At 38.4% G+C, this 17,853-nt stretch overlaps 1 protein-coding gene across 1 annotated transcript in view; it reads left to right on the top strand.

The window, feature by feature from the left end:
• Positions 1-1,815: 1,815 nt before the first annotated feature.
• The window catches only part of nr1h5.L (nuclear receptor subfamily 1, group H, member 5 L homeolog), a 44,002-nt gene continuing 27,964 nt past the window's right edge, over positions 1,816-17,853 (top strand). The window contains 1 exon segment of the mRNA NM_001090085.2: positions 1,816-1,888. The gene's annotated coding sequence lies outside the window, so the exon portion shown is untranslated.

Raw genomic sequence — 17,853 nt, 5'->3', positions numbered from 1 at the left:
CGGAACCCTAGGACTGTCAGTGATCAAAAAATCTCTCTCAGTGGAATCTATTACAGAGTTAAGACATGCATCTTCCACCATGAAATCAAATATTAAAAGATTCAGGGAATCCAGAGAAATTTCTGTACACAAGGCTGAAAGCCAAAATTGGAGGGCCATGATCTTCAGGCCCTCAGGTGGCACTGCATTAAAAACAATTCTCTAGTGGAAATCAGTGCAAAGGCTCAGGAATACTTCTGAAATCCATTGTCTGTGAACACATTCAATAAAACTCTACCATGTAAAGAAGAAACCATAAATATAAATGATCGAGAAACACTGATGCTCCTAAGCTTAGCTTCTCAACAGCTGCTCAGAGCCCACTGAACATGTGAGTGTCGCAGAAACTTTCCAAGATGGTGACCCCCTGTGACAAGTTTGGAGTCCTGGATCATTGCTGCTATTGAGTGTCACGGTTGGCACCCAACACCAGAACAAACACCAGGCACCCTGGTCTCGGCTCGTGCTTCACCAGTAGTGTGACCGCCTTTGGGCCTCGGGAGGAGCCCTCGGCTTACTTGGATGCCACCTGGACTTAAACGAGAGGTGCAAGATGAGGGTTCTGGATAGGCAGAGGGGCACGACAGTAAAGCAAAGTCTTTGAACAGAAGATCGCAGTACAAGGCGTTTAGGCAAAGGAGTAGTCAGATCAGGCCGGGTCGAGGCAGGCAGAGAATAATCGTTATCAGACAGGCAAGGGTCAAACCAGGGAGTCAATCAGAGGGTTAATCAGAGGCGGTAGTCAGTAATCAGGCATGGGTCAGAATCCAGAAATCAGAATAGTCAAATAGCCAGGCAGGGGTCAAAAACAGGAATCAAACAGGTTCAGAATAAAGCAAAAGCTCAAAAGCACCAGGAACAAAATCCTATCACGGGCAATGATTACTGTGAGAATGCCCTTTAAATACTTTTTGAATTTGGCGCCTCTCGCGCTGACGTCATTGCGTATGCGCCTTTAAATCAGAAGTGCGCATGCGCGCGCGCACTTAGGGAGCCGGCACAGGACGAGGATCGGCGCGGCGTGACGGGCGTCCCCGTCGAGGGGGCGGCAGGCATCCCTGCCGTCCCCCCACTAGACCACCAGGGTGAGACTTCGTTACATTGAGAAGCTGAAACTTTAGGCTCATGCAATAAGTTCAGTATTAGCTATGGCATTTTTACCCATATTCATTTTTAGGGTTTAGTTCTCTTTTAAGACTGCTTTATGATTAGTGTATAGTGTTGCAAGGACCTATCCATTTGACCACAGCAAAGGCACCACTGTTTATTTTAGTTGTGTTACAATACATGTTTCTCATTCATTGGAATTTAAGGCTTATTGGCAGAAAAAAGCAAAGTGTGATTGTGTTAGGACATAATAACTAGCAGTAAAACACGATAAGGCTTTGAGTGATTAAATAACTGATTAAATATTTCACATGCTGGATGCGCTGCAAGTGGTTTCCAGTTAACTCTTTTGTTTCCATAGGCAGCAGCGGTTTATGGTGTGGTTTAAAGTTTTGCAATAAGTGGGTAAAAGAGCATAAGTATTTCTTCATTCTAAGCAAAAGGACTATGGGAATGTGTGACGTTTGGGTTCCAGTAGCCTCTGTCCCCAACCATCCACTTATTATTTGATTTATGTCCCTTTCTCTGCCCTTGCAGTGACCCTGAGGGAGGGCTGTGTGGGAAGTTGGTGTGTGAGATTATAGAGAGGGCTGATGAAGCTGTGGGCTCTGCAGAGCGTCTGGAGCCTGAGTATATGTAGGGAGCCTGATAAATAGCCACGAGGAAGACATCAAGCTTAATTAAGCTTCACAAACTTACAGTGGTGACTGCATCTGGAGAGATCCAAAATTTGGTGGTTTATGTAAGTTAATTGCCTAATTTTTTTGATTGCATAAACTTCAAACTGTATTCCAGAGTAAATGGTTTTCAACCAATAATATTATTGTGCATTATTATAGTTGTAGTTTTATGACATATGCAAAGTGAAACCGTTATTGGTCAGATTTTGTATGTAGTCTGTATAAAATGGCTTAGACCTAGAGATCTAAAATTTAAAGCTCATTCAAATGTTAACAAAAATCCAATACCATTGTTTTTCCATTAACATGAATTTATGCTACGTTGCTGCACAGCGATCTTAAAATATTGTCAACTTTTTTTTTGGAATAACAGTGAATCGGGTAAAAAATTAAGAATTATTCATTTTTACAGTAATCTCTTGGAAATGGTGTTGACATTCTGCAGATATATTTTATAATATATTCATCTATACCCACTGTTTGCTGAAAACATTTTAATTATTAAAAAAATGCAAGTATTGCAATATTCATGTATTTATTATAACAAATTTACAATTTATAGAAATGTATAATTTTATAAAAAAATTATTCAAGATCTAGAATTTATTCATAAAAATAGAATTGCTTGTTGAAATAGGACCCAATGGGAAATAGTTTGATGTAAAGCTTTCTGGATAACACATCTCATACCTGTTTAAGCAAATTGTGTGCTTTTTATAGGAAATAGTAAAATAGTATTTGATAAATGTGTTTATTGTATTTGGAATTAAAATATTTATTAAAGTTGGATAACTAGCAGAGAAACCTATAATTTAGGCTCGCACATTGGAAACCTTGTGATAAAACTGAACCCAGTAGTTTTCTGTCCTTGTTTGTAATTGGACAACTAGTGCCTAAAGTATAAATATAATTCATGATATATCTTAGATCAAGAAACAAACAAGATTTATTTTAGGAAATTAACTAATTGACAATAATATGCATATTTTGCTTGATCTTGCAAAGACTATTTTAAACAGAATATGTCATATTTAAAGGAAATGGTAATGTCGAATATATGGTTGACACAGAATGATTAAGGATCTGCATGAATTTTTAAGGTTTTTAAAGCTCAAGTCTATAACAGCTATAATGTGGATAAGTGCTGCTTCATGTGTGGTATTTAATGTAGAGTCCTACCAGTCTATGAACAACTCAGATCACTAGGTATGTTGTAGCCACCATAATCTGTCAGAAGTTGGAGTGCATTATTTAAGGCAACAATTATAACAAATATATGGTTTCTCTTAGGTTATTTTATCCCTGAGTTGCTATATGGAAGTCATTTTATATATTGGGTGATAAATTCAGTACAGCTTAGAGATACTGACACCAGAAATGTAACTTTTTTTTACACCTATCGTAACATTGTCTTTCATTGCTATTTATAATTTTGCCATAAAAGTAATTGCCTGATGTTTTTACATTACCTTTCTGATCCCCCATGGTTCTCTGAGGGGGCTGCCATATTTGGGCAACAGTAATCTGTTAGCATTAGAAGGGCTTCCAGGTTGAGACGAGACAGTCAGGTTTAGGAACGCCACGTAACAATAACTTACAAAAGCAGCTCTATCAGTGAAAAACGATCAACATGACCTATAGGTACATTAATATTATGAAGAGTATTTTTTTTTGTCAGTATCACTATGGGACCTATTATAATAACATTTAAAGTGAGATTTGTCGGCCGTTGGAAATAACTGAAAAAGCTGTCAGTAAAACCAACATATCGTGTTGCCTCTGGAGGAGACTTTGCGATATGTTGGTTTTACCGCCAGCAATTTCAGTTATTTCCAATGGGGGACGCATTTTCATGAGATTTGTCGCCCGCAATCACGCATAAATAATCGCAGGCGACAAATCTCCCCGTCGGCCACAGCCCTTACAGAAAATACTGTTATTCCCGTGTTATGTAGGGAAATTATCTGTGCAATGGTAATCTAATTATCTACCCCACAAGGACCAAACATGGATTAGCTCCAAGTTAAAATGTATTCATTAAAATAGGCAAAAAAATATGTTCAGTACAAACTTTATTCATTGAACTCATGTTAAACAGCTGGCTACACTGCCCCTTTAATATGTCATAGTAAGTCTTTTACACAAGCAATGTTATAATCACAGCTGACCTTTACGTCCCATTATAGATTATTATGTTACTTGTGCTACACCTTGCAACAGCGATATCATAATCAATAAGGAACTAGTCAGCAACTTGCAGTATTTAGTAAACTGGCATTTTATTGTGTAGCGTACCTAAACACACATTTTAAATACATTGCACAATAAAATACCAGTTTAATTCTTAGCTGCACTGGATATCCCAAATTAAATCCGTTAATACAGTAAATATATATATATATATATATATATATATATACACATATATATATATATATATATATATATATATATATATATATATATATATACACCTGATATATAAAGCAACAAAAAATATATGAATATATTAAAACAATAATATTGAAATAATTTGAAAAATAATTTGAAAACACATTTATCTAGGGGCAGATTTACAAAGGGTCAAATATCGAGGGTTAATTAACCCTCGATATTCGACTGCCGAATGTAAATCCTTCGACTTCGAATATCGAAGTCGAAGGATTTAGCGATATACCTACGATCGAACGTTTCGAAGGATTTTAATCCATCGATCGAAGGATATTCCATCGATCAGAAAATTGTTAGGAAGCCTATGGGGACCTTACATTGGCCTCGGTAGGTTTTAGGTGGTCGAATGGTCGAATAGTCGAACGATTTTTAGTTTGAATCGTTCTATTCGAAGTCGTAGTCGAAGTAGCCTATTCGATGGTCGAAATAGCCATAATCGACCATTCAAAATTCAAAGTATTTTTTCTTTTATTCTATTCCTTCACTCGAGCTAAGTAAATGGGCCCCCTAATGTATCCTTGAGTTAGAGAAGAACTTGCATCAGAGTGTTATCCCTCAGAACATAACATGTTTGTGCCCCGATCACCATTTTGGCACCATAGTTAGCATGTAAAGCCAGTGCAGCTGTTGGAGTGCATTACAAAAAGAAACGGTACTGTACAGGACCCACTGAACATATTTATATAATAATTACCCTTATAAGGGGTAGTCATGTGGAATGCACAATTGCCCATTATTCTTAATGCTGGTGTTTGCACTATGCAATCATTATAGGGGGAACACTCTACCTATATCAGTGATTTCCTGTTACACAGGGATATTTACTGAGCTTTTATTTGGTTGGTGCAGCATTAACCTGAGAACCTGATACAGAAGTGTTAATGCAGAGTTGGTTCTCTGTGTGACTGCATGTGGCAGCTTTTGGAAAACAGTGATTTATAATAATCCTGATCTACTCTTCCATGTCAGTGTGTGGTAAAGTCACTTTAATACTTTAGCATCAGCAATTTCATCTGTAATAACTTTTGAATGATTCTTATTTCTTTCTTTCTTTTTTTCTCTTTTTTTCATTCTTAATAGATTTTCAACTTTGCATGTTTTTCTTTTGGTGTCCCATGTATAGGTGGGTATTCTGTATGAGTTTTCTCTTGCATCTGAGCTGGTGCCTCCTGCCAGGTTGGATTAAACATTTTTAATTCTAATAAATGCACACACAATACACTGCGTGAATGGATGATATGATCAATATATTTTTTCACATTGCCTTTACATTACACAAGCAGTTCTATTTAAGTTCCATAATACCAGCTTCTTGTATTGAATTAGTCAGTCATATTAAGGCATTACTGTACCCTGGTTCTATTGCTGTGTTTTCCCATATTGCAACTCTTGTTATGCCAAAATGAAAAGAACCACCGTAAAATGTGTATTCAAAAAACCAAGGGCGTTACTAATCAAAGTCCGAATTTATCTCAATATCTTCCCGAAAAAACTCTGACCAAATCTGCACAGTTTTTTTCGGCATATTTATTAATGCACTTTCCTGAAAAAAATCTTGAAAAATAATATATATAGAATACGAAATTTACAAATTTTTCAGAATTTCCTCCTGAAAACTCTGAATTTCATGAATGTTTTGGAATTTTCACCTGAAATCCCCGAAAACTTTTCATTATTGCACAAAACGCAGTGCAGATCAAAAAATCTTTTTGATTTCTCCCATTGACTTATATGCAACCTTGGCAGGTCTGAGATGGCAGATTTTCGGATTCCGACTTTTTCCATCCTCGGTGTATAATAAATTCTAAAAAATGTGTGATTTTTTTTTCACTAGAAATTCAGATTTTATACTAAAAACCCTGAATTTTTGCAGATTTTTGTCATTCAGAGTTTAGTAAATAACCCCCCTAGTGTAAACTATGCCAGCAAGTCTATAAATAAGGATGCCCAGCTTGAGTTGGCTATATATTAAGAATATGATACCTTTTTCCATTTTCTCTTTGTTTTGAATTCCTTTTGGGAATTGTTGTTGGGATGTCTTACATGTCTGCTGTCATTCTACTGCTTCCAGATATGTGGGGTTCATAATTCCAACACATATTAATACTCAATAATTATATGAGACATATGTTGTATGTTTATATCTCAGGCAGATTATTGATATTAATTGGTGTTTTAGCCTTGTCCTGTTTGTTTTTTCTTATTTGAGTTAGCTGTAGTTAAACTATATGCAAGATTGTTTATTCGGAAGGGGTTTTTTACAGTGAGAGCTGTAAAGATGTGGAATTCTCTCCCTGAATCAGTGGTACAGGCTGATACATTAGATAGCTTTAAGAAGGGGTTGGATGGCTTTTTAGCAAGTAAGGGAATACAGGGTTATGGGAAATAGCTCATAGTCCAAGTTGATCCAGGGATTAATCCGATTGCCATTTTGGAGTCAGGAAGGAATTTTTCCCCCTCTAAGGCAAATTGGAGAGGCTTCAGATGGGTTTTTTGCCTTCCTCTGGATCAACTGGCAGATAGGTAGTTAATAAACAAAAAAAAAAAAAGGTTGAACTCGATGGACACGTGTCTTTTTTCAACCTTACTTACTATGTTACTATGTTACTATGTATTGTGGCAGACTATAGTCCACGGTTTTAAACCATAAAGAATGTGGTCCATGCATGCAATTTGTGTCTCTGTGGGAAGTGATAAAACAAATATGTTTTCCTGTTAAATATTTGGTAATCTATAAGCAATCTCGTTTTCAGCTTCCTGGACTAAGTCTAGAAGTTGACAAACATTGTGAACTTATGAGTCCTATTTCCCGTTAGGCAAAAAGTACCCTATAAAGTCAAATGTCAGTGTCTACAATGTAAGACAGAATTCATCCAGAGGCCAGAAAATTGAATTGGGGTCAAAGAATTTAGAAGATACAGACATTATTAAGGAACAAGAGAAAACAATAACATCAGTAGTAAGAGAATGACTCTTTTTCTATACAGTCTTGTTTAACAACTGAACAGTGCATTTACTAATATGAAATAAAACGATTCTTTAAAAAAAATCTGTGTGGTTGTAAATAGTTAACACAGATTATTACCACGAACAGTATTATAAAATGTAACCTATGCCCTAATATAGGAAACATCTACCCCCTTTAGGATTCTGTCATGATTTTTATGATGTAGTTTTTATTTCTAAATTACACTGTTTACACTGCAAATGATTCACTCTACCATATAAAATTTAATTCCTGAACCAGCAAGTGTATTTTTTATTAATTGTAATATTTGTTTGTAGGCAGCCATCTCAGGTCATTTTGCCTGGTCACGTGCTTTCAGAAAGAGCCAGCAGTTTAGGATGGAACTGCTTTCTGGCAGGCTGTTGTTTCTACTACTCAGTGTAACTGAATGTGTCACAGTTGGACCTGGATTTTACTATTGAGTGCTGTTCTTACATCTACCAGGCAGCTGTTATATTGTGTTAGGGAGCTCCTATCTGGTTAGCTTTCCACTGTTCTGTTGTTTGGCTGCTGAGGGGGGGGAGGGAGGGAGCGATATCATTCCAACTTGCAGTACAGTAGCAAAGAGAACACAAGTCACATGCCTGGGGCAGCTGGGAAACTGACAATATATCTAGCCCTATGTTAGATTTCAAAATTAAATATAAAAAAATCTGTTTGCTCTTTTGAGAAACGGATTTCAGTGCAGAATTGTGATGTGTTTTGATTTTTTTTTTCTCCCATAACAGTATTCCTTTAAAGGGGTTGTTCACCTTTGAGTTAACTTTTAGTATGATCTAGAGAGTGATATTCTGAGAAAATTTGCAACTGGTTTTCATTTTTTATTATTTTATTGTAGTTTATGGGTTATTTGTTTTATTCAGCAGCTCTCCAGTTTGCAGTGTCAGCAATCTGGTTGCTAGGGTCCAATTTACCCTAGCAACCATGCATCGATTTGAATGAGAATATGGAATATTAATAGGGGAGGGTCGGAACAGAAAGATGAGTAATAAAAAGTAGCAATAACAATAAATGTGTAGCTTTAGAGAGGATTTGAGCTTTCGAAAGCTAGAAAGAGTCAGGAGAAGAAGGCAAATAATTCATAAACTATGAAAAATAAATGATGAAGACCAAATCAAAAGTTGCTTAGAATCGGCCATTCTATATCTACTAAAAGTTAACTTGAAGGTGAACCACCCCTTTAAGGAGGAGGGAATTATGTGCTAGTGCATGTGGGATGAACAGTGAAGTTGGTGCCAGGAGAAGGGCCTTGAAGTCGTAGTCCCAGTCAGCCCCAAATGCCCCAATTCAACCCTAGTTCTCAGTATCTTATATGTAGATTATAATTATGCTTAAACTGGATTTTTTTAATCAATTTTTCAGTTTGCAAATGAATGCTTTATTCACCATATGTATAAACAGAAGTTTGTTTTCCCTTCATAGATTAATATTAAAGCTTCCTGGTTTGTCAGTCACATTGTGGTGGCAGGGGTAAAACACATGAATGTATCACCTGCCTACAAACTCAGATATGATCTACTGTGAAGTAGTCTATGTTTAACGTAACTTTTGGTATGTTATAGAATGTCCTGATCATAGCAACTTTACAACTTGTCTTTACTCTTGTTTACTATAGTTTTGGAATGATTTGCAGTAATGAGATAGTTCATATTTAAATTAACTTTTAGTATGATGCTGTGAGTGATAATTGGAGACTGTTGCATTTGGTTTTCAATTTTATTGTTTTTGTGGTTTTTGAAATATGAAGTTTTTTAAGCAGTTTCCCCAGTTTGGAAGTTTAGCTGCTATTTAGTTGATAGGGTCCAAGTTAATGTAGTGACCATGCAGTAGTTTAAATGTAGAAACTGAAATATGATTGGAAGAGATCCTGAATGGAAGATGGGTAATAAATAATAACAATAACAAATAAAATTGTAGCCTCACAGAGAATTAGTCTTTGGGCTGCTGGTACCTAAGAACATTGTAAGACGGGCCGGGAGATTCTTTCCGGCTCTTACCTCCTGTCTCGTCTCTCCTCGTGTGCGCAGGCGCGCATTTCCGGGTTCGGGTCCAGTGACGCTGGCACTTGATGCCGAGTGTCATGCCGAATTTGAATTCTTGGCGCCAAATTGTCTTTTAAAGCTCAGTCCTCTGTTTTGATAGTGCTCAAGCTGGCTTAAGTTTACTGATCCTGCCAAAGTGTTATTGTTGTATTTGAATTCCTGGTTTTTGACTCCTGCCTGACAGCCGCCTGTCTTTTGCCTGTATCTCAACCACATCTTCTCTAAATCCTTGCCAGTACCTCGTTTACGCACTTATTCCTTGATGGTTTCCGCAGCAGAAAGCCCCAGCCCCAAAAGGGCATCAGTGAACACCGGAATCCACAGGGATTCCCTGTGCATTTGAGTGTACCCATCGCTGTGCAAGGTTCCTGATAACGTGAACGTTACAAACATGTAACCAGGGTCGAATTGGGCTGATGGGACACCTGGAAAAAACCTGGTGGGCCCCAGTCCTCATGGGCCCTGCTGACTCAGACCGGCTCCCAAACTCCACCCCGCTCCCAGAGGCACCCCAGACCCCCTACCGTATCACAATGAGAAGTAAAAGCTTCACATGGGGATGGGGTTGCAGCCACAGGTATGCCAGTTGAGGAGCACACGAGGGGGTCCCTGTGGTGGAAGACCTGGTGGGCCCTGGACACCTCAGTCCAATGCTGCATGATGTAATATATATATATACAGTATATATATATACATATAGATATATATATATATATATATATATATATATATATCTAATATAAGTAATTCTAAAACAACTGGATTTGCTGTGTAATCATTGATGAAGTTTCACTACTTATCCGAACAGCTTCTTCAGATATACCATGACCTGGATGAATGAAAATCTTCATAATCACACACACACATATATATATATATATATATGTGTGTAATCTAAAGGTGCACACCGTTTCCAAATGAGAATACCTGGGTGCCTGCCAGTTTGGAGTAAATGCAAAAGTAGGAAATAGCGACACTCACAGGTTTTTTAAAGTTGCAAAAAACAAAAAAGATGTTTATTGTGGCTCAACGTTTCGATCCCCCACAGGGATCTTCGTCAGGAGTGTACAAACAAACATTCAGACAACCCATAATGCCCCTGAATTTAAACCCACGTCCCATAAAATGGCGCCAAGACCTGTTGCTAGGCAACCGTGGTAGCTGTCAGTCAGCTAATGCATGTAAAGGACAAACTCGTGAAGTGTATAGAAAGGAGAGGGGAGGAGGACAACCAGTGCGCAAAGGTGCGTGTGAAGAATAAAATGCTTAAAAGCAGGTGAGTATCTAATCAGAATACACTATCGCTGTGCCAGAAAAAACCACGCTCCTGTGTCTGCATGTCCTCAGCCAATCATAGGCTTTACAGGTACTTCACAGCCAATACGGGCCCAGTCCCATTCACAGCCATTGTTTGGCTTCCAATCGCATCGGCTAGTAGTGGTGGGTGTGCGCACTAGCGCAGTGAGCCTCTGTATAGCCACCCGTTGCCTAGGACCCGTCATCTGGCAACCCGAGTCAATTTAATTAAAAAGGCGGCCACAGGTAACGCAGCTCCCTGCGTCTCCTGAACCGCCGTTATATGTAGGAGCAGGCTGCCTGGATACGATCACAGCGCGTAGGAGAAATTAACCGCCTACTGCTGGAGGCAACCAGTACAAGTCATTAAACGCATCAGGGTAGACTCGGTCGCATCTGGGTAAATATGGGAGCGCCCACCTCATGGGCTCAGCTCCTGGCAGGCGGGTATACTTTGGTTCGTGCCCACATACTAGACATATTAAAGTAAAAACGTACATAACGCCGGATATCAGATTAGGCAAGCACGGTGGTCACTGGCATGTTCAGCAGATAGCAGCAAAAGATAAATAAAAACAACAGAGAAAGAGCAGAGGGGAGTAGGAGGAGAGATACAAGAGAACACATTAGTATATTGATAATAATATAGCAATTTAAGTAAGCTGAAGTTCGTGGGACAGATTGCAACAGTGTAGTCTCTGTCATATACCTAAATAGGCAATTATGTAATAAATGTTCATAAGAAGCATCCAAGTGGAAGTGTCTCATTAAGTCCTCGTGGGGTAACAGTGTCCAGCCGGTATATCCATTTCGATTCTTTCCTCAGGAGGGCCAGGTCACGGTCACCTCCTCTCGAGAGGGGGGATTGATGGTCAATAGCCATACAGCGGAATGTGGGTAGCCCATGTCCCATTTGTAGAAAGTGTCGGGCGACTGGTTGTTTGGCTGTTTTTTCTTTTAACGCTTTGCTGATTGCAGATCTATGATTGGCAATCCGTTCTTTTAGCTGGGTTGTCGTTTTTCCCACATAATACAATCCACATGGGCATGTAATAATATAAACAATAAAGGTTGAGGTACAGGTAAGTCTGTATTGGATCTTGAAACGTTTGCCTGTATGAGGGTGGGGAAAGTCCTTGCCAGTCAACAGTGAACGAGCGGTTGTAGGAACGAGTCAATGTAGGTGGCTACTGGCTGGAATAGCGAACCCACTGCCGAGATTATTGGTCGTCCAGGTGGTGCAGTCTGGGATTTATGAGTTTTGGGTAGTGTATAAATAATTGGAGTTCTCGGGAAATCTGAGGTCATGTATAGTAGAGTGTTCTGATCAATCCATATATTGAATATAAACATATATTCAATATATACCTCCCCCACACCTTCCTTATAACCGCGAGGCTTACAGTTTAATACTCTCAGTCCTGTTTTCATACATCGCTTTACTATTACTGAGAATAGCCAGGGCAGGATATATGAAATAACCAATAATCAAGGCTGAAGAGTTACAAATGGTTAACTTAACAGCAAATAATCTTCTCTACAAATAAATGTAATCATTTTAAGTACAATGTCACAATTATACATGAGAAAACCAACATAGCATTATTTATTTTTAGGTAGCATATTATTATAATATAGTGAACATTATTGTAATGTACCATTCAGTTACAATTGTTCCACGCTATAACATTATTTTGATCAATAAAGTATATATTTATGGGGAAGGATATAAAATATAGCAGCAGACCAAATAAACATATTTTACTATTAAAACTATCCACTTGTCTCTAAATAAGTAGACTTTGTACTTGCCAAACTGATGAGTGAGATAACATTAGTGTGATTCACTAACTTGCTTATTTTTCAAACAAATATTTGCAGTGGAAGATAACTAAAAAGCCAAAAATACTTCCCCGTTCCCTCCACATAGTCCCTAACATTACTTTGCTTTGTAGGACTGTAAACACTTCATAGTACAAAGTACTAGGTAACTTTTAGGTTCCTAAGTGGTAGTAATTTTAGAGAGATTTACAGTTGTACTAGGAAAAGATTTTAGACTTTAACATTTTTTAGTTTTCTTCTAAATAGGGAATTTTCAGCATTCTGGAAAATATGTAATTAGAGCCAGTTAGGGAAGCCTGGGAAATGCAAGTAGGTTGCAGGCTACAAATTAAAAAAAAAGACATAGGGGGTTATGTAAAAAAGGTGCAAAATTACTACAGGTCAAATCACCTTTAGCACCTAATGAGCATTTAATGGTCGCCTGTTTTAAAGCAAACATCTTATTGGGGGGGAATGATTCATCCGAAGACTATGACAGGCCTCTTTGACCTCTCTGGCCAAAAGGTTTGCAGGAGGCAACAGTCTTCAGACCCCTTGCACCATATAGCAGCAAATGCGCCCTTGGGTTTTAGGGGGAGAAGGAGCCACACAGTCCCCCCCCTACATCAGTGTGTTTGACCTAGAGGCACAGAATTTATAATGTGCTGAAAATTTGTGCCATGGTAACTCACAAGGAGTAAAATATAAATAAATAGATAAAATCATAAAAAAGTGGATGTGTGCAGCCCCAGTCTATTGGCTGGATTTAAAAATAATAATTACACCCAATGCCCAAGAGGCTGGAGTAAAAGAGCAGAAAGTGCAAAAAGAGTGGCTTTGTAATTTCACAAGTGCCAGTGACAATCAGTGTTTGTACTCATCATGTTCATCAGGCATCCCAGGGGTGCAAATCTTTAGGCGCTTACTCGGGTTCAATAAGCTGAATAGTCTTTGGCCAGAGGATCAAGTGGTTCTCTGTATCACACTGGGGGGTTCCAGAACTATATCACGTAGCTAGGATGTACCCCCATCTGAAAAGAACAGATACTATGCTTGATCTTATCCTAATGGCAGAAAATTGGTTGCTGTGTGTTAATGCACTTGAGGAAACTAGCCCCTATATGTAATAAAAACCCTGGACACTACCCAAGGTTTAAATTATAAAAAAAATAATAAATATGTGAATGATGGCATTCTACTCCTTTTCGTACAATGTCCAGCTTGGCCAAAGAGCCAAATGCACAATTAGGCTGTTTTTTCCAGGAAAGAAATGGTGACAAAGATGTTTCAGTTCAATCAACGTCATAGTTAAATGGGCTTGTGGGATATGTGAACAGCTATTGCCTAGAATATATTATTACAATTACTTCTCAGTTCAAAGATTAGAATCTGTGAACCAGTACACAACCATGTTTATTTTTGTTCTTCAATGACTTGGCAAAGATTCACAAGCTATTTCATGTTATGAAAAATGATGGCGGTCCTCTTGGCTATTCACAGATTCTTGGTCAGTGATACATAAACAAGCTGCTCTTACAGAAAAAATGCTGAATGCACACAGACAGAAGCTCAAAACCAGATACTTGTTATCAAGTGTATGTTCCACTTTTGTTATGAAGTGCAGCTTTATTTACTGTGTTTAACTTTATACATGTTAACAAAAATGTGCAAGGTTTGGTGTCCATTAGGGGAAACCATTTTGACCCTTGTTTGTTATTCACCATTAATTCCCTGTTTGTTATAAACTAAGGGAAAGCACCATGGGACAGGTTTTTATAAAGTTGCTATTTTGGTTTCCTTGAATAATATCCTTCAGATTTCCCTCTTAATATTTTAAGTTTTAAGCTAAAATGTTAATTAAGTAAATAAAAATCTATTTTGGAAGCTGCAACATGTCACATAGCTTGGTAATTATATGCTAGCTGGGCATCAGACTGTTCAGTAAACCCCTGGCATTCATATGTATCACTCCACTAATTTTATCTTAGATGTGGAGTTTATGAGATTGGATTACAAATACATATTTTTGAATTTTTAATAAATCAGAATGTGTTTTTTCCCAAATATATATGGATTTTGGGGGTTATGGGCTCTTAAGACACATAAAATGCATGCACTGTGCTTGTTTTGCAGCAGAATATCATACATGAAAATGTATATGTTATTTAATTCATATAATACAATAAGTTTCTGATATCGTGTCTCTGTTTTTATGAAAAATCCGTATATATTATATATGCATATCTTTTTAAAGTCACATATCTTGTTATAGAAATACAATTCTACTTTATATAACGAAAAACTTGAAGTAGATGTAGAAAGTTTTAGTTGTCCTGAAAAAAATATACATAAAAGTTCGCTACATGAAACGCACCTATGAATGAGCACAAAATGTTAAAAAAAATTTAATTTGCCACAAATGTGGGGCAAAAACAAAGAGTTAAAAAAACTTGCATTTTTGGTTTAACTGCTGATATAATGCTACTTTGCTTGTACACGTGTAAATGATGGGGAAATAAGTGGTCACCCCTTATTAAACCAACCCCACCCTAAAGGAGAACTAAGCCCTAGAAAAAAATATGCCAAAAAATTTGTATTTGATATATTTAACTTACTACACCAGCCTAAAGGTTCAGCATCTCTATATCAGGTCTCTATGATCCAGGTTGTGCACAGGACCTCACCATCCTGAATTTTGTTTGGAAGCTCATGCTACAAAGCAGATTATTAAATTCTGAAGCAAATTGCGCTGGTTTCTGTGTTGCCATGTGGTAAGAATCTGAATTAACTACTAATCAGTCTTAATATAGCCTTTTATATTTTATATACACAGTATTTTTGAGCTCAGGTAATTGATAGCCAGGACCGGATATGTGGAAAAGCCACCTAGGCCCAGGCCTAGGGCGGCAGGATTTTAGAGGGGCAGCAGGCTGTCCAACCACACCCACATTGGTTCAAAAGCACTGGGGATGCACTGGAGATCCAATAATTTTTTAAATTTCCCGTGCCCCAATCCCCATTGCTCCATTCCAGATGATGAAAATTTGCACGAATAAAGGGGAGGGGACAGGGCGACGAACTGCAGTGGGCCTAGGGGCTACCCACTATGTAAATCCGGCTCTGTTGATAGCAGCACAAACAGAGAAGAAGATGGGGAGCTGCTAGGGGCATATTTGGAGGCACAAATCTTCACTGCTAAGGGATGTGGTGGCCTAGTGTTGGTACAGAACCCCATGTGTACATACCTCCCAACATTTTGGAAGTAAAAAGAGGGACACATTTTTTTTTCGCACATAGCGCAGTGAATTTTTTTGACCACACCCCTCTCTGTGGCCACACCCCCTATTTACCATGTTCATTTTACTAAATTTGACAGGTTATGAAAGTTTGAAAATATTTCTCCATATCGAAATAGTTTTTTTGTGTCTCAAAATTGTTCCAAAGTATCTTATTTGCACCTATTAGCTGTTCTGTGGTCTCTGCTAAAAGCCAATTAAGTTAGAAACCTTGTTTCTTTTTCTGGCTGTTCAGTGCAGAGAAAATAGGGACTTTCCAGTACAAATGAGCGACTGCGGGTTGAGCTGTCAAAAGAGGGACTGTCCCTCCAAAAAAGGGACTGTTGGGAGGTATGTGTGTAGCCTAGTAATTTATTAAGCATTATATATCCTTTAAAGGGAAGGGGAGCCTAAGAAATAATTACAAAATCTTTTCTATTGGATTAGTCAAGCAAAATAAACTTTACGTAAACTATATACATTATTTAAATCTTGTTTCCTTTGGTCTTGGAATTAGATAATAACATCAAGCAGGCAGCAGGCAGCAGGCATGTTAAGGCAAGTCTTGCATCATTCCAAAATCTTATTTATGCACCAGAATGGGAGACCTGATGCACAGTCCCATGTACTGGCTACACAATTAGATAGTGGGGAGGGAGTGTGAATGTGAGAAATGCAGTGACATCTAGGAAGTCCAGAATGAATAGGGAAAGTAATTGCCTGCCTCACCTCTATGCCTGAGGCATTAAGGCAGGCCAGGCAATATAAGATTGGCAGTATGGATGTTATAAAAAATATTTGGAGTTTTGTATTTAATTTAGTTTGGCCTGATACTTGGAGAAGGGCAAGTTCTGAAACAGGCAAAATGGTCACGGCTGGCAGCAGATAGACAAAGTCTGAAAGGCAGGCTAAGGTCAAATGGCAGGCAGCAGACGAGCAAGGTTGAGTAACAGGCCGGAGGTCAGAACCAGTAGTGATGTGCGGGCCAGCCATATACCCGCGGGCCAGTCGGGTTCGGGCAGACCTCACACTCTTCTCTCCAGGTGGTGGGCAGATGAATTCAAATGCCGGCTTCTGACTTACGGGTTCTTCTTTTATAGACATTGCACCTGTTCGATGGGCGGGTCGGTGCGCGTCTATAAAAGAAAACCGGAAGTCGGGCTCGGGCAGGCAAGGGTGGTGGGAGGTTGGGTGGTGGGCGGATGCGGGTCAGGAAAATCCCAACACACATATCACTAAGAACCAGGGAAATTTACAGGAATCGGCCACCAGGTAGGAATAGGAGGACAAGAGCAAGTAAAACAGAAACCAGGCAGAGTAACTGTGCAGGAAACTTTATTTTAGGTCTGTTCAGGGAAGTGTCCAGCATGAGCGCTAAGACCCCCAGTGACTCACCAAAACAATACAGGAGTGTCCAAACACAAAGGCCAGGGTTTGAAGCCCAAAGGAGTCCTGATACAGCCTATTAATTACATACGTTTTATTAGTGGTGTGCTGAAATACTTTCAAGCAATTATATCAAATCAGTGATGTATTTATGTGTGCTGCTGCCCTAGGCATGCAAGCTATGGCATCCCATTTTGGCACATGTGTATTACAGAAATGCCAATACAGTAGGGCAGCTGCACCTCCTTCCCATTTAGCTCCATCGCAAAATGTTCTGAAAGTAATGGTGGACCCAGAACCAGTTTTGTGCAAAGTGCAAAATTGTGACCATTTAAGCAAACAGTCACAAATGTACTTGTTTATTTATTATACACAGGCCCAGAATAAGCCCTTTCTGGCAGTAGCTTAATAATATTTATCATTTGTTAAGTTACAGGTTAGATCACACAAATACAGTACTAAACAGATCAATTACATTCATCTATGTAACTTTGTCTATTTGTTCCAATACTTTTATGTTAAAAATTCAACCTTTTGGCATTGGTTTAAAGTGTAGACAAATGCTTTTTAAGCACCAAACACATTTAACACATACCATTAGCTTTTTACGATTTTTAACTTCATTCAGCTGATAAATAATTGTTTGGATGGTATACTGTGTGAAATCGATTTGCTATATTACAAGGTTTCTGGACAACAGCCTGTACCAAGAATCTGTATCTATGGCTCTCTCTCTTTTCTCAATTTCA

Source organism: Xenopus laevis, chromosome 2L (assembly GCF_017654675.1).
Source record: "Xenopus laevis strain J_2021 chromosome 2L, Xenopus_laevis_v10.1, whole genome shotgun sequence".
Classification (NCBI taxonomy): domain Eukaryota; kingdom Metazoa; phylum Chordata; class Amphibia; order Anura; family Pipidae; genus Xenopus; species Xenopus laevis.
Note: the sequence above shows the minus strand (reverse complement) of the source record. Positions and strands in the feature narration are given on the sequence as shown.